We start from the raw sequence: 8,479 nt of genomic DNA on the forward strand, positions 1-8,479 counted from the left end.
AAGTCTTCATTTCCTTGGTTAGATTTATTCCTAAGTATTTCATTATTTTAGATAGTATTTTATATGAAATTGCTTTCCTGATTTTTCTTTTCATGTGTTCATTGCTGGTATACAGAAATATAACTAAATTTTGTGTGTGTTCCTCTTGAACCCTGCAATTCTGCTGAATTTGTTTATTAGTTTTAGTAGATTTCTTGTGAATAATTTGGGATTTCCTATACATAGGATATGTCATCTGTGAACAGGGATAATTTTACCTTTTCATTTTCAGTTTGAATGTCTTTGCTTTTTTTAACATTTTTTACTGAGTTATAGTCAGTTTATAATGTTGTGTCAATTTCCAGAGTAGAGCACAACTTTTCAGTTATACATGAACACACATGTATTCATAGTCATATTTTTTTTAGCTGTGAGCCACCAGAAGATCTTGTATGTATTTCCCTGTGCTGTACAGTATAATCTTGTTTATCTATTCTACATATGCCTGTCAGTATGTAAAATTTCAAAATATGGAACTCTTCATGTATTTGTATGTCATCCTTGTGCAGGGGCCATGCTAATCTACTCTGTATCACTCCAATTTTAGTATATGTGCTGCCGAAGCAAGCAAAAACTGATATCTTTTTTTAAAAAAAATTTTTTTATTGAGTTATAGTCATTTTAAAATGTTGTGTCAAGTTCCAATATAGAGCACAATTTTTCAGTTAAACATGAGCATACATATATTCATTGTCACATCTTTTTTCGCTGTGAGCTACCACAAGATGTTGTATATATTTCCCTGTGCTATACAGAATAATCTTGTTTACCTATCCTGCATATGCCTGTCAGTATCTACAAATTTTGAACTCCCAGTCTATCCCTTCCCACCCCCCTCCCCCTTGGCAACCACAAGTTTGTATTCTATGTCTATGGGTCTGTTTCTGTTTGATTTCACATATGAGTGATCTCATATGGTATTTTTCTTTCTCTTTCTGGCTTACTTCACTTAGAATGACATTCTCCAGGAACATCCATTTTGCTGCAAATGGCGTTATGTTGTCGGTTTTGATGGCTGAATAGTATTCCATTGTATAAATATACCACAGCTTCTTCAGCCAGTCATCTGTTGATGGACATTTAGGCTGTTTCCTTGTCTTGGCTATTGTCAATAGTGCTGCTATGAACTTTGGGGAGCAGGTGTCTTTTTGAAGTAGGTTTCCTTCTGTGTATATGCCCGGGAGTGGGATTCCTGGGTCATATGGTAAGTCTATTCCTAGTCTTTTGTTTTCCACAGTGGCTGCACCAAACTGCATTCCCACCAGCAGTGTAGGAGGGTTCCCTTTTCTCCACAGCATTTGTCATTGGTGGACTTTTGAATGATGGCCATTCTGACTGGTGTGAGGTGATACCTCATGGTAGTTTTGATTTGCATTTCTCTGATAATTAGTGATACTGAGCATTTTTTCATGTGCCTATTGATCATTTGTATTTCTTCCTTGGAGAATTGCTTGTTTAGGTCTTCTGCCCATTTTTGGATTGGGTTGTTTGTATTTTTCTTATTAAGTCATATGAGCTGGTTATATATTCTGGAGATCAAGCCTTTGTTGGTTTCATCATTTGTAAAAATTTTCTCCCATTCCGTAGGTTGTCGTTTTGTTTTACTTATGGTTTCCTTTGCTGTGCAGAAGCTTGTAAGTTTAATTAGGTCCCATTTGTTTATTCTTGCTTTTATTTCTATTGCTTGGGTAGACTGCCCTAGGAGAACATTTTTGAGATGTATGTCAGATAATGCTCTGCCTATGTTTTCTTCTAGGAGATTTATTGTATCTTGTCTTATGTTTAAGTCTTTGATCCATTTTGAGTTTATTTTTGTGTATGGTGTAAGGGAGTGTTCTAGCTTTGTTGATTTACATGCTGCTGTCCAGTTTTCCCAACACCATTTGCTGAAGAGACTGTCTTTATTCCATTGTATATTCTTGCCTCCTTTGTCGAAGACTAGTTGACCAAAAGTTTGTGGGTTCATTTCTGGGCTCTCTATTCTGTTCCATTGGTCTATATGTCTGTTTTTGTACCAATACCATGTTGTTTTGATGACTATAGCTCTATAGTATTGTCTGAAGTCTGGGAGAGTTATTCCTCCAGCCCCTTTATTTTTCTTCAGTAATGTTTTGGCAATTCTAGGTCTTTTATGGTTCCATATAATTTTACCTCTTCATTTTCAGTTTGGATGTGGTTTTTTTTTTTTTTTTTTTTTTTTTTTCTGTCTGATAGCTGAAGCTAGAACTTCCATTATAATGTTGAATAGCAGAATGAAAGTTATACACTTCCATTTTTCCTGAGCTCAGTGGGAAAGCTTTCAGTCTTTCTTTGACTTTGATGTTAGCTGTGGATTTTCCATAAATATACTTCATCATACTGAGAAATTTTCCCTTTATTTCTAGTTTTCTGAAGAGTTTTTTAAAATCATAAAAGGATATTGGATTTTTTTCATATGCCACTTTCTGTATCAGTTAGGATTATCATGTTTTTCTCCATTCATTCCATTAATATGGTATATTATATTGATCAATTATTTTTTTATGTTGAAACATTCTTACATTCTCGGGATAAATCCCTCTTGGTCAAGGTGAATATCATTTTAATATGTTGTTGAATTCCATTTAATACTATTTTGTTGAGGATTTTTACATCTATATGAACAAAGGATATTGCTCTCTAATGTATTTAATGATGTCTTTATTTAGCACTAGTATTAGAATAATTCTGGTCTCATAGAATATGTTAAGAAGTGCTCCTTCCTCTTTAATTTTTTGAAGAGATTGGTGTTAATTCTTTTTTAACTGCTTAGTGGAATTCATCAGTAAATACATGTGGTCCAAGGCTTTTCTTTGTTGTGAATGTTTTTCACTGTTAATACAATCTCCTCACTAGTGTAGGTTTATTCTGAATTTCTGTATCTTCATGATTCAGAGTTATTGGGTTGTGTTTTTCTAAGAACGTGTCCATTTCATAAGTTATCCAGCTTGCTGTTGTACAATTGTTCACAGTGCTCTTTAATAAAACTTTTTTGGTCTCTGTAAGTTATATGCTCACTTTAATTTTAATTTTTTTAATTTGTGCCTTCTTTCTGTTTTGTCAGTGTAGTTAAAGATTTGTCAATTTTGCTGATCTTTTCAAAGAACCAAGGTTTTTCATTGATTTCCTCTCTTGACTTTCTACTCTACTCAGTTATCATACTATTCAGCTCCAAAATTTCTTTTTTGGTTCCAGTTTTTATAATTTCTATCTCTTTTTTAATATTGTCATTATGTTCATCTGTCTTATTTATGTCTTTTCCCATGTCTTTCTTTAGTATCTGTGCATCTTTAAAACAATCCTTTAAAGTCTTTGTCTAATAAGTCTGCCATCTGGGCTTCTTCAAGGATTTTTTTTCCATTTATTTTGTTCCTTTGAATGGCCTGTGCTTCCATGTTTCTTCATGTTCCTTGTGATATTTTGTTAAAAATTGGATATTTGAATTTTATAATGTAATGACATTAGGAATCTGATTATCTCCTTATCCCAGCATTCGCAGTTGTTGACAGTGTTGTTGTTATTATTGCTATGATTATTTATTATCCATTATTATTGCTCTTGTTTAAATCTGTCTTTGTGTCTGAGATCAGCCTGAGGTGAAATGCTTAAGGTCTTCTCTGGTATTTTGGGGCCCTGGGAACAGGTGGTGGCTTTCTAAATTCCTTCATATTTGAAGTTGCTTTTTAATGTCCAAAAAATAATAAGTGCAACCCCTTTAAATCTGGAAGCCACCTCAATCCATGGGGATTGAAACAGTAACATCGAGCTTCTGTGCCCACTGCTCAATGGTCCAAAACAGGGATGCACAGTGAGACCACAGAACACTGATGTTTGGAGGGCAAGGTGAAGTTTGCCTATGGGTTCTGTGGGTGTTGCCTTTGTTATTCTGGAAAGAATTTCTGCAAAAGCTGTAAAAATCATGGCATAGAGTTGTAATGCCTAGTATACTGGCTGTCTTGCTGGTCCCAATATCCTATATCACCCTAGAAACCATCACAGAGAAGAGTCATTATTCTTTTGAAAGATAGAAGAAAACTTTGTAAGAAGATAACTTAGCTTTTAAGAGTTGCAGTTTTGTTCAACACCTTGTTAACAGAGATGAATTGTCAGGCAAGAGACAGCTCCTTTGTCAGGGAAGTTATCTGATTATGAGATCTACACACGATTCCAAAATGCATGCATGTGACTCTTTGGTGAAGACTAGAAGGAAAGGGTCCAATAATAATCTATTGATCTACATCAATTCTTGGAATTCACTAAGAATCCCCTTTAAATCTAGTCTCTGATTTATAAGGATTGTCTGGCTAGTTGCTGAGAATAATGGGGGAATTGAGTTTTGTTTTGGATAAGTACCTTGCTCCCGGAGCTTACTGAGATCATCCTGGTGCCTTGCCATTGGTTCCCTTTTTACTTTATATCTCATTGTGATCTTGTCAATTCCCATGATGTTAACTGATAGCTTCCAACATTCTGTTTCCAATTCTGATGTCCAGACTTCTGTAATCCACCATCTTCTTAATAACTACTCTTGTATACATAATAGACATCTTAAAATTTAATGCATCAAAACCCTTGATATCTTCAACCATCCTAGCTGATTTTCTCTCATGTTTGCTTCTTAATAAATGACACCACTATCCCTTCATTTGCCCAAGTTGAAAACCTAGGGGTCTTCTTTGATTCCACTATTTTCCTCAACCTCTACCCATTTCACCCACCTCCACCCAGATCCATTCTAACAGCATATCCTGTTAACTGTACCACCAAAATATACACTATAGATCAGTTCTCACCTTCCCAGTGCTACCCTCCCACTCCCAGCACCTATAGTCTCCCATACAGATCACTGAAATAGCCTGAAAACCGATCTCTCTGCACCTGCTCTCATCCTACTGTATTCCACTGCCCTAGTAGTAATGAGAATGGCTTTTTTCAAAAAATTTATTTAATTTTTCTTTTAATAGTGGTACTGGAAATTGAACCCAGGACCTTGTGCATGCGCTTTATCACTGAGCTATTTCCCTCCTCGAGAATGGCTTTTTAAAAGCTATGTATACTCTCTTCCCTCAGTTCTGATGCCCATTCAGTGTACTTCTGCCCTTGGTTCAATATCTTTGAGAACAAAGATCCTACAAAAATACCAGTATAAATATACTCAAGAATGCATCTTAGATCATAATCATAGGTGTCTATCAGATGATTTTATGATTCCTTCTCTAAGGAGAAGCTTACGATATCAGGGATTTCTCTGTCCTCACAATTAAATTTACCATCTGGTCAATTATATTGGCACTGAATGAAACAGTCCAATCGCTTCTCACTCCACTTAAAATTATATCCACATGCTTTAACATGTCATTTGAGGAACTGTATGATCAAGTCCCTACCTAAACTTTGACTTTATTTCATTCTTGCTTGACATATATGATTTTTCTGTGCATTTCTCAAACACCTCATGCCTGTTGCTACCTTGAGACTTTGTACTTACTGTCCTCTGTGTTTATGTTTCTTTTTTCATAGATCTATGTAAGATTGAATTTTATTACTCACATTATTTGCAAGACTTTAAGTGACTACTAATCCAGGAAGCCTTCCAGTCATTTTCTATCCTAACCTATCCCATTATCATCTGTTTTTTATAACTTTTACCCTTCTCTGAAAATATATTTTTTTAACTTCTAATTGCCATCCCATCTCCCCTAGAGTCTAAAATCCATCTGAGTCTTATTTTAAAGTTACATTTGCTCAAGGTGAAAAATAGTGTTTGGCAGTAGTTACTCAAAGCTTCTGTCGAGCGACATGAACAAATGAATTAACTGATAAGCTCAAGAAATTCAGGTTAAATTTTGACCTAAATTGTTTTACAAAACCGAGTCTCCCACTGGCAAGGTATGTTGCAAGCCATCTGGGTCTTAGTATCGATTTAGTACAAGGCCCTTGAGATGAGAGTAAATGTGTTCTCCCAGAAGAATCCCAGAGCAACTGAAGCATCTGGAGTTGTGCAAAGTGGGATGGAAGTTGAGACTGGAGAGGTAGAATGTGGACCAGGTTAGGAGCCGTGGGATGTGGAAAATAGAAAGGAACAGTGTTTTAAGTTGTGGAAAGCTATTGTACCGAGCACCCTGTTTTACACCTGTCACCCTGACTACTGCCGGTAGTATTTAGTATCTTTCATGAAGCAAAACGTCTTTGGGTTTGGCACAGTGAAGACCATGAGAAACATTTCCAAGATTTTTAATTTTAAAAGGCAGGAAAAAGAATGACAATTTGCTTATGCAGAAGGTGAAGTGGGAGGAAAGGGGGCAGGGCACAACCACTGAAGGAATGACACAGCCACTGAGGAAGGAGACACTGGTTAGAACCAAGATGGCAGAAGTTCTGACTTCCTGTAGACCTTGAGTCTCATTGTGCTCCCACAGGCGCCATGACAGTTCCCAGGCTGACCATAAAAGATCAAAAAGTGGACAGGGAGCATTTCTTGGAAATTCTCACCCTTTCCCTGAAGTAGTTGGAACAATCCTCCTACCCATTAGCATGTGAAATTACCGGGCCCATAAAACCTAACCATGCCCACACCTCGTGGTCCTCCTCTGTAGCTCTCACCTTCTGAGAGTGTGTTATCTCTCTGAATAAACTTACTTTCACTTTACCATGGCTTACTTTTGAATTCTTTCCTGCGCGAGGCAAGAACCTATTCTTTCCCAACAAACGGATGGCAAGTTGGTTCTCTCATTACTGAAAAATTTGAGTTGTATATTTGGGGGGAGGTGGGCATGTTGCCGGAGAAATGGTTTAAAACATATCTAAATCAAGCAAGTAGAGAGAAGGGGAGGGAGAAAGCACTTCTAATTTCTTTTCAAGAGCCTTCATGACCCACGAAGGGCTACTGTTGTAAACAGCTCTTCGCAAGAAACCACCTTCAGCAGGAAATCATTTTTGCCTGTCACTTTAACAACATTGTAACTAACTTTTAAATCAGCCCACCCCACTTTCAACTCTTTTGATCACATGGTGCTTTGCCTAATTGGTAGGTTTTTGTTTGTTTGTTTGTTGTTTTTTTTTGTAGATCAAAGAAGTAGGAAAGAAGAATAAGTAATTAACAGATGACCAGACTTCTTCCCTACCTTCTCCCTCAGTAATCTCAAGAACGAACAGTGTACAATCTATTCAACTACTGATGTGCACTTAGGATGCTTCCATATCTTGGCAATTATAAATAATGTTGCTGTTAATAGCAGGGTGTATGTATTTTTTTGAATTAATTTTTGTTTTGTGATTGTCTTTATTCCTTCGATAACTATGTAAGTAAAAAAGCTAAAGCTCTAAACGTTCTTAGAAACAATGAACAGTACACATATGTAAATTTTAAAATACATGTGCAGTGGAAAAAGATCTATCAAGCTATGAAAGACACAGAAGAAACTTAAAAGACATATTACTGAATGAAAGAAGCCAGTCTAAAAAGGCTACAAACTGTACGATTACAACCAAATGACGTTCTGGAAAAGGCACAGCTACAGAAACAATCAAAAGATCGTATTTTCCAAGGGTTTGGGGAGAGGCAGGGAGGGAGGAATGAACAGATGGAGCACAAAGGAGTTTTAGGGCAATGAGATTATTCTGTATGATACTATAGTGGTGGCTACATGTCATTATGCATTTGTCAACGCTCACAGAATGTACAACATCAAGAATCAACTCTAATGTAAACTACAGACTTTGGCTGATAATAATGTGCCCATGTTGGTTCATCAATTTTACTAAATATGCCACACTGATGAGGGATGCTGAGGGTGAGGGAGTACACATGTGTGGGTGGGGAGGGCTATGTGGGAACTCTGTATTTTTTGCTCAATTCTGTTGTAAACCTGAAACTGCTCTAAAAAATTGTCTATTAAAAAAAAAGTCATGAGAGATTGACCAGCCTGCGTACAGTGGAGGATGGCAAGGACTCTGACGTCCTATCTCAATCATCAAGTGAGATTACTTCTCCTTTCTCCTTTAAAGCTTTCACAGCTGAGCTGAATCTTCAGAGATAGTCTTCGGAGGACACTGAGTCCACCATCTCCCCGGATAGCCAGCATTCTGATTAAAAGCAAGTTCAGGGAGATTAGAAAAAAGCCTTTCAAATTATTTCTGTGGGACTGAGTTATTATACTCTAATATCCTCTTCGATCAAACCGTGAGATATGGTCGAAACAGGAAGCAGAAACCTGGAAGAATTTTGCAAGGACAAAGCAAAGGAGAACAGAGAGGACAGGCCAGCATGATCTGTGGTGAATGAAAGGAGACAGAGGTTAAGGCTGATGAGTCATCTATTAGCTGGCAAGTAAACAAGAAAGCAGATTTTGGGTACAAAGTTACAAGGGCGGGATGGGACGTCCTTTAAACAGAATTGAATAATCTTACCTGAAGAATTGAA

The 8,479-nt window shown here is 36.8% G+C and overlaps 1 non-coding gene across 1 annotated transcript; it reads right to left on the minus strand.

Annotated features, from left to right (window-relative positions):
- Positions 1-503: 503 nt before the first annotated feature.
- Positions 504-610, minus strand: LOC116666739. Its single transcript, XR_004323637.1, has one exon. It is a non-coding gene; the product is annotated as a U6 spliceosomal RNA (small nuclear RNA).
- Positions 611-8,479: the final 7,869 nt, after the last annotated feature.

This window comes from Camelus ferus, chromosome 10 (genome assembly GCF_009834535.1).
Source record: "Camelus ferus isolate YT-003-E chromosome 10, BCGSAC_Cfer_1.0, whole genome shotgun sequence".
NCBI lineage: Eukaryota > Metazoa > Chordata > Mammalia > Artiodactyla > Camelidae > Camelus > Camelus ferus.